Source organism: Strigops habroptila, chromosome 6 (assembly GCF_004027225.2).
Source record: "Strigops habroptila isolate Jane chromosome 6, bStrHab1.2.pri, whole genome shotgun sequence".
Taxonomy (NCBI): domain Eukaryota; kingdom Metazoa; phylum Chordata; class Aves; order Psittaciformes; family Psittacidae; genus Strigops; species Strigops habroptila.
This window is the reverse complement of record NC_044282.2, coordinates 70,226,375-70,239,588: the sequence shown is the minus strand read 5'-3', so window position 1 is coordinate 70,239,588 and position 13,214 is coordinate 70,226,375. Positions and strand designations below refer to the sequence as shown.

At 47.8% G+C, this 13,214-nt stretch overlaps 1 protein-coding gene across 1 annotated transcript in view; it reads right to left on the bottom strand.

Moving 5' to 3' along the window:
• Positions 1–13,214, bottom strand: part of PAK5 (p21 (RAC1) activated kinase 5) — a 178,017-nt gene that overhangs the window by 109,127 nt on the left and 55,676 nt on the right. The window lies entirely within an intron of this gene.

The window sequence follows — 13,214 nt, the reverse complement described above, 5'->3', positions numbered from 1 at the left end:
TTTCCCAGGTGAACAGTTCTCAGGTTTAGACCAGTTCTTTTTCCATACAGCTTCTCAGATTTACTTTCCTAAAGAATTGTTGTTCACCCTTTGAAAAGTCATTAAGATGCTGTGAGCAAGAGGGGAAGCTTTCAAGAACACCAGAGAGAAAGTTTTCAAGAACATTTAAAGCACCACAGAAAGCCAACCTGAATCTCCTCGGTCCCCACTCCAAGGCTGTTAGATACAGTGCACTGTGAATGGTTAACCTTTACTGAATATACCTGATTTCTGCCTTTATAAAGCCAGCCTTTAAGAATCCTGCCTCAAGGAGGAAAACATAAAGGGGCATTTGATAAGCCTCTAGCACCAGAGCTTGCTGAAGCACAAGGAGCTTGCAGCAGACACAGCGTCTTCTTACTTTACTGGTTTAGCTTTGAATGAACAAGTGAATCTGGAGATGGAAAAACAGGGCACTTATTTCCAGCAAATAAAATGAGAGCTGCTGGTTATAAAATCAGAAGAACATGAAGACCATAAACCAGTTCATTTTGCTGGCTTCAGGTAACATTTCCTTTACTTGATAAACCAGCACTGGGTGTAAGACATGGTCCGATAAGCCTGGGTTTTGCTTGTGTATCAAACACTTCATATTGCTTCATTCAACTAGGTTTCTTTGCATATTTAATTGTATTCCTGTTTCTACCCAAGAGCTATTTGACTCAAGGTGCCAGGAAAACAAAATAAAACCAAAACACCCAAAGCAAGTAACTCTTACACTCAGAGCATGAGACAATGAAAAGTCAATACAAATAAATACGTATTCAGCTCTAAGTGCTTACATGTATCTGGTACGTCTTAATATTTAGTGTAGAGGCTATATCTGATTACAGATGGATGCATGGGTTGAGATAAAGACAGTTTAACAGGTAAAGCAAAACCTGCACACACCAGCAAAGCAAAGCAAGGAATTCATTCACCACTTCCCAAGGACAGGCGGGTGTTCAGCCATCTCCAGGACAGCAGGACTCCAAGTAACGGTGACTTGGGAATACAAACACCATCACTACCAGTGTCCCCCTACTTCCTTCTCCTTCCCCAGGTGTGTATGCTGAGCATGATGTTATATGGTCTGGGATACCCCTTGGGTCAGTTGGGATCAGCTGTCCCAGCCGGGTCTCTTCCCAGCTCCTTGTGCCCCCCCATCCAGCTCGCTGGTGGGCTAGGATTAGAGGCATAAAAGGCCTTGGCTCTGTGTAAGCACTGCTCAGCAGTAACTAAAACATCCCTGTGTTACCAACACTGCTTCCAGCACAAATCCAAAACACAGCCCTGCACTAGCTACTGTGAAGAATATTAACTCTATCCCAGCCAACACCAGCACACTGAGGTAAATAGGAAAGACACAAATTAATAGCTCAGTACTCACTAAAACAAGAGCTTTGAGGTGCATCTCCAGAAGAGCGACCAAGAATTAACTGGGGACAGCATCTGGATTCAGTTTGCCTTTCCATGCTATGACTAAGGCCACGAAGGACTGAGATACATTAGCTCATGGAGCAGCTTACTTCGCTGTCATCTCTGTAGTGTTACAAAGCACAGACACAGCCTCATCCAGGCCATTCCACCTCGCTAAAGCAGAGCCTTGCTGCCAGGTGGGATAAATAGGAGGGTGAGGGAAGGACTCAGGTTTTCCTGGCTCTGTCATGCCATCAGCTGTAGCTCTCTCAATGCCCTGATACTCATCCCTGCCCTGACACAACTGCTGCAGCTTGTGCTACCATAAAACCACAGCACCAAGAGCTCAGAGCCCCTCTCCTGGAGGTGAGCGACTGGTGCTTCCTCTGGAATCCTTGATGCAGGCCAGGCAGGTCTAATAGCTTTTCATACTAACAGGAGCCCACTGCTGACTTCTACATACTTCAAATTAAGTGCTGTGTACATAGATTTTACACTCAGGGCAACTCAGAGCTTCAGTATTCTGTGCTCATTAACACAGATGGGATTTGGGCATGCAGCTTTGGAAATGTCAGCCATAAAGCATAATATACTCACGTACAGTTATGTGTCCTTTTCTTTGCTGGGATGTAGCAGGAGCTGTTTCTGATTATAAAAGCCAGTTATTGGTGCAAACAACCCACACCCCAAAGCAATGATGAGACATGGATGATGATGTCTCATCATCATGGATGATGAGACAGTGGAACTTATTCCATTACATAGACCTGTTGATTAAAACCATCACTCATATCACTGACAAATGAACTGCCACAGAGACAAACTACCCTGGAGCTTGCTCTTTCATTCTGTAGTAATCATTTCACACAACATAATTATCTTGAAAAGTTGCTGATGACAAGGCTAAAATACAAAGATATTGAAGAGTATCTCCATGAACAGTTTATTGATGTGCTAGCTAAATTTCCAGCACATACAGGGGCTGGGAGAGGTCTTTGTCTGCTTGTCTACATTAGCGTCTGCATTTGCTGTTCATAAGAAAATACGGGCTTGATCATGTTAATTGCAGCTCTTTCATCTTCCTGCTTCAAGCTGTATTATAACTGACCTTACTTAAATATGCAGTGCTAAAGGCATCCAGAAACAGAAATACACGCACCATAATCCTGTCTACTATCGTATGTGTTGTTCCACAACATGCCCTCCAATTTGGGCTGCAAGGCAGCTAAAGACATCAATGCCCAAGCTCTCCTATCTAAAGGCAGTGCTGGGTTAGCTCTTGTAATCTGGGAAGAAAAGGGACCCGGAGACATACTTTAGTATCTGTATCCTGCTGTGAATGGCACATTTTCATATGGAAAGCAAAGCTCGTGGTAGATTCTGGAGGCACTGAAAATGCCCACCTACATTATAGCACAGCTGCTGTTTGCAGCAGTGAAGGTCTGAATCATGAAGCACAGACACAGCGACTGTGGTTTGCAGTTAACAGCATAAGATTGTGGCATAATATCATGCATCATCTGAATAGGCAGGAAAGGTTTAGACTCATGGAATCACAGACTGGTTTGGGTTGAAGGGACCTTAAAGCTCATCCAGTTCCAACCCCCTGCCACGAGCAGGGACACCTTCCACTAGAGCACGTTGCTCCAAGCCCCTGTGTCCAACCTGGCCTTGAACACTGCCAGGGATGGGGCAGCCACAGCTTCTCTGGGCACCCTGTGCCAGCGCCTCAGCACCCTCACAGGGAAGAGCTTCTGCCTAATGTCTGATCTAAATCTCCCTTCTGTCAGGTTAAAGCCATTCCCCCTTGTCCTGTCACTACAGGCCCTTGCCAAAAGTCCCTCTCCAGATCTCTTGTAGGCCCGTTTGATGTATTGGGAGGATGTTATAAGGTTTACCCTGAGCCTTGCCTTCTCCTATTTGAAGGAAAGACAGTGAGAAGTCAATTTGAAGGTAGCAGAGAGAAGTCAATCTCATTTTAGCTGCAGTGTAACAAAAGACATTCTGAGAACTACTCAGGTCAGCCTCCCTTGCGCACAAGGTACAAAAGTCCAAACCTGATGCCCTGCAACTCAGCGGGCTACAGAGCCTTACAGCACAGATGGAAGGACTCTTCTGTCCCTGTCTCTCCTTTGAAGAGAGTATTTTCCATTCCTACTGCTATCAGGACTGTTATTTATTGAAAACACTATCAGCCTTCTCACACTGTGTGCTAGAGGGGTTAAGAAAGCAAAGCAGCACGGGTGCTAACCAGGCTGGGTGGAGGTGCTTGGCGTGCTGCAGAGCCCCCGACAGTCCCAGCCTGGAGCCAGCTACAGCATCAGGCAGAGCTGAACAAAGCCCCTTGGCCGTACACCGTGGGGAGCAGATTTGCCTCTGGGAGCATGCTGAACGCTGCACCTTCCCAGGCAGTGATGTGAACTCTGAAAACACTTCCAGAGGAGGAATGGAGGAGATAAAAGGCTGATGAGAGCTGCAGCCTTACAAAAGCATGAAGGATAGATAGAGACAGCTTCAGCAGGGAGCAGACCCACAGAGGAGCAAAGGATGGTGGCGTCAGGGCGATTAAAGGCTTTTCAGCATGTTCTGCTTTGCACTTCACCCCCTCTCTCAAATGGATACCAGCAAGAGAGGAAGGCAGATAAAGAAGCCTTACTCCTGACAATGGCTCCTGAGAGCCTGGCTTCGCAGCAGCTCAGGAGATGCATGCCAGGCAGGAGTGGGATTTGTGCTCCCTGCAAGAAGCAGGCAATGGAGCAATGTGTTTTTAGACAGAAAGCATAAAACCAGAATTAAAATACAGCAGTGTTTGTAACTTATCTGAGGCTACGGGCTGTATCTTGCAGATTCAGGAAGGCAGTTTGGCTGAGTCCCTCCAGAGGCACCAAAGCCTGGCTGGGAGCTGGGCCAGAAAACTCAGCACTCAGGAAAACACTGCTGGAAGATCACAATTCATCCATACAAGAGCAATTAGGATTTTCCAAGTGAAATAATTAAGTCCAGACAAGTATATATGGAAAACACACAGTGCTCTGATGCCTTCTGTAGGAGGAAGACATTGACAGGCTGGAGTGACACCAGCGGAGAGCCACCAGGATGGTTTGAGGTACTGACCTGCTACACTGGGGCAGTAGCCCACAGAGATGGGGGAATCTCCACCCTTGGGATACTAAGGAAGAGGATTTAAACTACAACTGAGTCTCTAAACCCACCATCTTCACCAAACCCTGACCTGGTGCTGGTGTGGTGCTGCCAGACTGGTCACCAAAAATCACACCTTGGATGCTGTTCAAGTAGCTTGCCTGGGGCACTTCAAGAGGAGAGACAAGACATGAAATTAATTCAGGTAAAACACTGGATCATTGTAAGTGAAAATGACATTGAACACACACACACACGCTTGGCTGTTATTATTACAAAGGGATTTTGTATGGAAGAATCCTCTGCAGCAGCTTGTCCAACGCAGAGTGTTTATTTTACCTGCTCAGTTCACTGCAGGGTGCTTCCTTTGCTCTCCTGCACAGACAAGCCTCCGGAAGAGACCACTAAATATTTCTGATGTACCTATAACTAGAGGATGTGTTGACAGGCAGAAGCAATTTCATTTCAGTCAGGTTTCATTTCTAAATCCTCATCCCCTGACCTTCGAGTAAAGCTTGGCTGTGGTGAGCACGGAGAGCACATCTGTCATTGTGCTGGGGAAAAGGATGGGAAGCCAAAACCCAGAGCATGTCCCTTTTCAAAATGAGCTGTTTGCATTTTTTGCTCTGCCTTTAATGAGCTTCTGATTAAAGAAGATTTTTGGGGTTTCCCAAATAAGGTTTCTTCTCCAGCTTAAGTCGATTTGGTGCCTGCACCCTCAAGAAAAGCCCATGTGTTTAAGTCAGAAAATCTGCATTAATATTAATGCTGAACAGGAAAGGAATTTGGGAGCTGGACTATTTGACAGTCTCAAGAAATGCATTTAAAGGTGTGCTTAGCCCAGGAGATAACCCATTACTGTGATCACCCAGCAGTTTCAAAGGACAAAAAGAAGTGATGCTACTGGCTTCTTCTAGCATGGGACAGATGCAGCAAACATCAGGACCTGACGGATTATCCCGGGGCTCCTCCACCCTAATTGCCGCTCCAACACAGAGTTCCCTGGTGGCCTCCATCGAGTCATTTCTCCTGTCTGACCAAATTTTCTCAGCTGCAGAAGTGGGATAATCCTGACTCATCTAGGATTTATAACGAGAAAAGGATTTATTTTATCTTACAAAACATGACTTCGAGATGCTAGTTGTAGTTAAAGGCCCAGTGTGCGCGGCAGCAGAGAAACACAGGATCATAGAATCACAGAACGGTTTGGGTTGGAAAGGACCTTAAGATCATCCAGTTCCAACCCCCTGCCATGGGCAGGGATGCCTCCCACTAGAGCAGGTTGCTCAAGGCTCTGTCCAACCTGGATCTCTCGCATTAGGAGCTTGCAGTTTCCCAAGCAAGGGAAAGCAGTGCTTGCCTTTCTAAATGGTTCTGATATAGCTGTTCTGATGAATTATTCTGTACTTTTAATTATATTTTATATACTTCATTTTGTTTTTCCATTCATCCAACTTAAAGCCCATTGATTAACTTGTGAATCTGTTAAATGAACCCTTCCTATGATTAACTCCTTTGTTTTCCTTACAAATATACTCACTCTGCTCCACCCTATAAACCAGCAATTGCTGACAGGGCTACATAAAACTTTGAAAATGTTCATGGCAAGGACTTATTCTACTGCTCAGATTTCCCAAACAAGACAGATACATCAGTTCACCTTGCAAATGTGGAAGAACTTCTGCCCGTAGCATTCCTGCTGCTCTCAAGACCTGTGCTGAGTCTTCTGGTTTTCTGGAGCATCATTAATGTTTTCGTGTCAAGTGAAACTCGATAGATCTCCACTGGGGGTCTCTGTTCTTCAGAGTTTTCAGGTTTTAACGCCAGCTCAATGCCCTGAGACTGACTTGAGGTTCTTCAGTAGGAGGGAGCCCTGGTAGCCTCCATGAAGCCCATGAGGGCTGTAGATAAACCTGAGCTGACTGCCCCAAGGGAGGTCCTGACCGCCCATCCAAGCCAGGTGCTTTACAGAGAGCACTGGAAAGCCTATTTTCCAGCACTGTTTAATTTTTCCAAGCAATCTCCCATTGGATTATTCCCAGTAATCAAAACCGAGCTCTTTCACTCATATGCGGAGACTACTTGATAGCCATGAACATGATCCCTAAGAATCATGGGATGGTTGAGGTTGGAACGGACTTACTGAGATTATCTAAGTCCAACCCACCTGGTCAAGCATGGGCAGCCAGAGCAGGTTGTCCAGGTCTGTGTCCAGTTGGGTTTTGAATGTCTCTACACATGGAAGGCTTCTGAGACTCACAGCATTGCCTCTGTAGTAAGTTCATTGCAAAACTCCTGCTAACTGGACCAGCTCTGAGCAAGAGATGGGACTAGATGCCCACCAAAGGTTCCTTCCAACCCAAACTATTTTACAAGACCATGACAGATGGGATCATAATTCTGGCAAGATGTCTTCTGTTTCAAAAGAGCTTTCACGGGTATAAGGAACCACTCGAAACACTGGCTCCTTGGCCAGTGGATCAACCAGAGAAAGGGAAAAATGCAGATCTACAAGTTATTAGGGGGCTGCAGAGGATGCTCCAGAAGAAGCTAGGGGTGGATGTCAGAACATCTGAGACATGTCGAGTCTCTGCATGTAGGGAGTCCCCTGGAGTATGAATCAGCTCCTGAGGAGTTCTTTGTCTAGAGAGGGCCTTGGAGGCCAGCGTAAGCCTAGGCTGGGTGTTCATGTCAGGGTACAGCCCCAGGCTGAGACAATGAGAAAGGTCAGAGCTACAGCTGGGTTGTGAGAATGCTGAGAATCAACAGAGACTGTTTCTGGGAGCAGTAGTGCTTCAGGAGTAGCTGAGCTGTTAAAGGATGTGAGATCCAGTTCAGAGAAGCATCTAAGGAAAGGCACCAACGCACAAGATTTACCATTAAAACATGACTGCAAGTCCTCAGCGGCCAGGAAAGCCAGTGCCAAAATCTGAGAAAAGACAAAAGTCTTCTATTGCTGGCAATCTGTTAGTCAAGTTAAGTTATTCAGGACTTTGGTTTAACTTGAGGATTCCAAACCAGCTGATAACGTTTGTGAAGGTTTCAACGATTTCCATAGATCACACTTAGAAAAAGAAGAAATAATACGCATTTAAGACATAAAAGAATATTTTAACTGCAAAGGTCAATGCTTACAAGTTAACAAATCAAGAATCTAATGTTGTCTGTGGAATGTAAGTTTGACCCTGTGATATGTGTGCCCTATAATCATGTGCTCACACACTGGTTTTCAGACACTGGGGGCTATATGTCCTTAAACTTCTCTTAGAGCAGCTGTGTGTGACACAGACATGCTGTCCATACATCACAGCCTGCTCCTGCACCACTCATTACTAGTTGCCTTTTCTGTTTTCTCCTCTTTGCTCCTTCTCAACTCAATTGTGACTGAACAACATTTAACAGTGAGTAAGAAACTTCAAGTAAAAGACAGGAAATTTGCCTTTAGCAAAGAAAAATGGGAAAAGTACCAGAGCATCTAATGAGAGATAGAAATAACCAGGTTAGTATTCTACTGAATCACAATGGAGCATCTAGGACATGAGTATCTGCCCAAGTTGTTCTCTTCTTTAGACTCATGACCAGAATAACAAAATGGTGTCAAACATCACAGGACATTTGGATGCCTCCATTAATAAGCAACTGGGACCTTTTTGACGTGCCAGGTAAGACTGAGCTGACAGATGACTGAGGGAACTCTTCTACTACCATCAACTATTGCTACTGGCACCAAACTGTAAAGGAAAATGCATTTGCTAGTCACTGCTTTCACTTTAGGAAGTCTGAAGGATGGGGTAAAAATCAGAGCACTGCAAGAGATACAAACATCTGTGTTAAAGTTCATTATTTAACGTGCAAGTTCTGGGATCAAACCAGAAAGGAACTGGAAGAAATAGCAGCTTTTATTCTTCCCCCCTTTCCCCTTATACTTTCCACCTTTTTTCTCTTTTGACATCTAATGTTTCCTCTTTTCATATTGCTACTGGAAAAGAGAGAAAGAAGGAAAACACGAAGGGAATAAAGCGAAAATTAAACTATTCCTGTGCTTGGGAACAAAGCAATGCTTTGTGGCTTTAAACATCAATTTTCTCTCAGTGATGAACTGAATTCAATTTTCATCTGTTGAAAACTGAATTTCCCGGTTATCTTTCAAGCAAGTATAATGCTCTGCAGTGAGGATTTCAATCAAGCAGGAGGCAAAAAAGAGAAGCAGCAGCTTCAATAACAGATGTTCCCTGACAGCTCCCAAATGCTGCTGGAGTGCCTGCAAAGAGCTGCTGACCACCAAACGGCCTCTGATGGCTCTCACCCACTTGGCTTTTAGGTCTCACATCTCTGGAACTCTCCTGAGTGCAGTCCAGATCACAATAACTGAATTAGTGCCTCCACTTCCTCAGCAGAATAAGCCCAAAGTGTAGGGAAACCATTGGAAAGCTGATATAAGATGTAATGGTATCGAAATGATTTAATCTATACAATTAAAATGTGCTCCTGTAAAGCTTCCGAGCCTCCTGGACATCTGGCTTCAGGATATAGCTTTTAGGAAAAACATCACTTTTCATTGCCTGGTTGGTAGCATTATGAATGCAGTGGTGGTATTGATCAGAAAACCAGCAGAGCTTTAGGATCTGCTTCAAAGAGGTTGAAGGTAAGTCTCTAATTGTACAGAGTTTAACCATGCTCTCAAGAGTTCTAAAAACACACAGCTCCCTGTAACAGGCATTCTGAACCTCACGGCCAAGTCAAGCAACAACTGACAGACACTGAACCTCCACAAAGGTGGTGTCCCCTTTTCTGGTGGCCAGGCCCCCAAAAAGCTGCTCTAAGGTCTCCCCTTAAGGAGCCTTCTCTTCTCCAGGCTGACCCAGCCCCGCTCTCTCAGCCTGGCTCCAGAGCAGAGCTGCTCCAGCCCTCGGAGCATCTCCGTGGCCTCCTCTGGACTCGCTCAAGCAGGTCCATGTCCCTCTTGTGTTAGAGGCCCCAGAGCTGGACACAGTACTGCAGGGGGGGTCTTATGAGAGCGGAGTAGAGAGAAAGAATCACCTCCCTTGACCTGCTGCTCATGCTCCTTTTGATGCAGCCCAGGACATGGTTGGCATGGATGTAGCATCCCAAGCGTTAATGCCATTTAGGAAGGGATGCAGTGGAAACCCTTGGAGGACTTAGCTTAATAATTATAGCGTAAAACCCAAGCTGGGTGACAGCCAGCAGTGCAGCTAGCGGACACGTCACTGCTGTCCCATGGGTCACCCACAGGCAAAATATCTTTCTGCTTATGAATATGGTAAGACAAAACGCAGGGCAGGCCTGAGGTCTTGACTGTTCCCTGACATTATAGCAGTGGGAAGGAAAAAGTAATAATAAATCACTATTTTTGAAGTGTTTTCATGACCCACACTAGAGCCTCTGCTTTTAATGTTTATTCATTGACTGAGAAGAAGCACTGAACAGAGAAATCCTGCCCTAAAGAAAAAAGAAAAGAGATTTTTGCAGTGGTGGCTGGTGGTTCGCCTCTTTCAAACTTCATTTCTGGGGATGATGGGGATGGCTAACCTAGGAGAAGGACAGAAATACTGTCACCCCCATCTCTAGAGCTGCCGGTGTCGATCTGGAGGTGGGAGCAGCCTTTGAGCTACCTCTGCACCCACCACTGGCTTCAGTGGGACTCCCAGGGCTGCGGGTACCCCCAAACCAGCGCTGGGGGGCGCCGCCAGGAGGGTCACAGAATCATAGAATCAGCTCGGTTGGAAAAGACCTTTAAGATCATCAAGCCCAACCGTTTCCCAGCACTGCCAAGGCCACCACTAACCCATGGCACTGAGGGCCTCATCTACATGGTGTGTGAACACTTCCAGGGTCAGTGACTCCAGCACTGCCCTGGGCAGCCTGTTCCAATGCCTGAGCACCCTTTGGGGAAGGAATTGTTCCTAATATCTAATTTAAACCTTCCCTGGTGCAGCTTGAGGCCGTTTCCTCTTGTCCTATCACTTGTTCCTTGGGAGCAGAGACCAGCCCCCTCCTGGCTCCATCCTCCTGTCAGGCAGTTGCAGAGAGCGAGAAGGTCCCCCCTGAGCCTTCTCTTCTCCAGACTAAAGCCCCCCAGGTCCCTCAGCCGTTCCTCATCACACCTGTGCTCCAGGCCCTGCACCAGCTCCGGTGCCCTTCTCTGGCCCTGCTCCAGCACCTCAATGTCTCTCTTGTAGTGAGGGGCCCAGAACTGAACACAGGATTCGAGGTGCGGCCTCACCAGTGCCAAGCACAGGGGGAAAATCACTGCCCTGGCCCTGCTGCCACACTGGTGCTGATACAGACCAGGATGCTCTTGGCCTTCGTGGCTGCCTGGGCACAAGCACTACCAGGTCCTTTTCCATGAGCACCTTTCCAGCCACAATTCCCAACCCTGGCGCGCGGCACCAGCGGGTCCCGGGGCTGCCGAGCGGCGCCGTGCGCGGCCGAGAGGTGGCGCCATTGTGCCGCGGGCGGCGCTGCTCTGAGCGGGACCCCCCCCAACCCCAGCACCGGGCGCGCAGGGACCGGCACCGGGTCCGCATCCCGCGGGATGCAGTGATCCCGCTTTCCCTCCTCCGGGAAGCGCTCGGAACCAAGGTCCCGGGAGGCGCAGCACGGTTTGCCCAGCTCTAAAGCTGATCCTCGCCGCCTGTGACAGCTCTGCTTGGAGACCATCGACCCAGAACTGCGCTACCCCAAGTCCATCACTCTTGAGAAGCCGTGAGGAATCCTCAAGCGGGCACCACCGACCGGTGAACGTCAGAATACCCAAGAGCCACCAAGAACGACTAAAGCCCGGCCCCAGTAGTGCAGAGCTCCTCGCCCTGCCTTTCAGGCTGACCTTAAGTCTTCAATATTGAGCGGAGCGTGGAGGCTGTTCCCCTCAGGCAGTACACCCAGCACCAAGGGGCTTTAAATTTATCTTTTGCAGAAGCATTATTTTGGGGTTTTGTCTTTTTTGCAGCATAAAGGACCATAAACGTGTTCTGGCCAGGACCATGTGGATACAGCAGGCTCAGGTGCCAGCTAAAGGCCGAGGTGGGGGGTATTACCCCACCACGCTGCAGACAGGAGCACGCCCGGCTTGTCCCCCAAGCTGGTGAGGTGCACCCCAGCCCCTTTCAGGGCAAGGTTTAGTCACATGGTTTAGTGGTGGCAAGTCCAAACATTCCCTTGCACTGCCACCACTAAACCATGTCGCTGAGGGCCTCATCTACACAGTGTTTGAACACTTCCAGGGATGGTGACTCCAGCACTGCCCTGGGCAGCCTGTTCCAGTGTCTGACCACTCTTGCAGTATAGAAATTGTTCCTAATGTCCATCTAAACCTAAACGGCAGCTTGAGGCCATTTCCTCTTGTCCTATCATTTGTTACTTGGGAGAAGAGACCAGCCCCTCCTTGCTCCATCCTCCTGTCAGGTAGTTGTAGAGAGCCATACTGCATGCTTGCATCCCTTCGTCCACTTCAAATGAAGCTCTGCGTGTTTGTACATATGCTGGGTGGGGTGCTCAGGGTGGTTTTGGGGTGCAGCTATCAGCAACTCTATCCCAAAAGTGCCTGGAGCTGGATTGCTGTGATAGCACAGTGCTACTGATCAATGAGTTGGGACCTGCACGTTCACACGGAGGATGAACAAGAAAGACCAGTAAATCATGTGTGGGTCGTGCTGACAGCCTGTCCCACACTCCCAGTATGTTCCCAGTTAGAGTGGGGAATAAACATGACACCCACCTGCAACACAACACACCCACAGCACACATCCGGGGGGGGGTCCTTTATATGGATCCACATTTAAAATAAAAATTAAAGAAACCAAGGAAGATACTATTTCAAGAGGAGTTTCTGACATTGAGGTTTTAGTGGCGATCAGCAGCACCTCTGCTCTGACCATGAAGGGAAAGGTTTTGCTGCCAACCTCAGCGTCTGCTTCAGAGAATCACAGAAACCGGGAATGGTTTGTGTTGGAAAGGACCTTACAGCTCATCCAGTTCCAACCCCCTGCCACGGGCAGGGACACCTTCCACCAGAGCAGGTTGCTCCAAGCCCCTGTGTCCAACCTGGCCTTGAGCACTACCAGGGATGGGGCAGCCACAGCTTCTCTGGGCACCCTGTGCCAGGGCCTCAGCACTCACAGAGAAGAACTTCTGCCTAATGTCTGATCTAAATCTCCTCTCTGTCAAGTTAAAGCCATTCCCCCTTGTCCTGTCACTACAGCCCCTTGTCAGAAGTCCCTCTCCAGATTTCTCGTCAGCCCCTTTAGGTATTGGAAGACTGTTATAAGGTCTCCCTGGAGTCTTCCCATCTCCAGGCTGAACAAGCTAACTCTCTGTCTGTCTTCATAGGAGACATGCTCCTGTGAAAGAGAAAGCAGGAAGAGAAGTGGCAGTGGGGAAGCTGTGGGCTGATGTGGGAGCTTCCTCCTAACCCACCGCTGGAGGTGAGCTGAGCCTTCATGCTGCAACATTTACCTTCACCAGCATTGGTCCTACATCTACCGAGCTCTTCCCAGCTCTGCAAAGGCTGCAGCTGTAGCACGGAGCCCTGCTGTGCTCCATGTGCAGAGGGCATTGCTGCAGTCAGGGATGGATGCACCGCTCTGCTTGCCACCTGAAAAATGGCAAGACCCTCC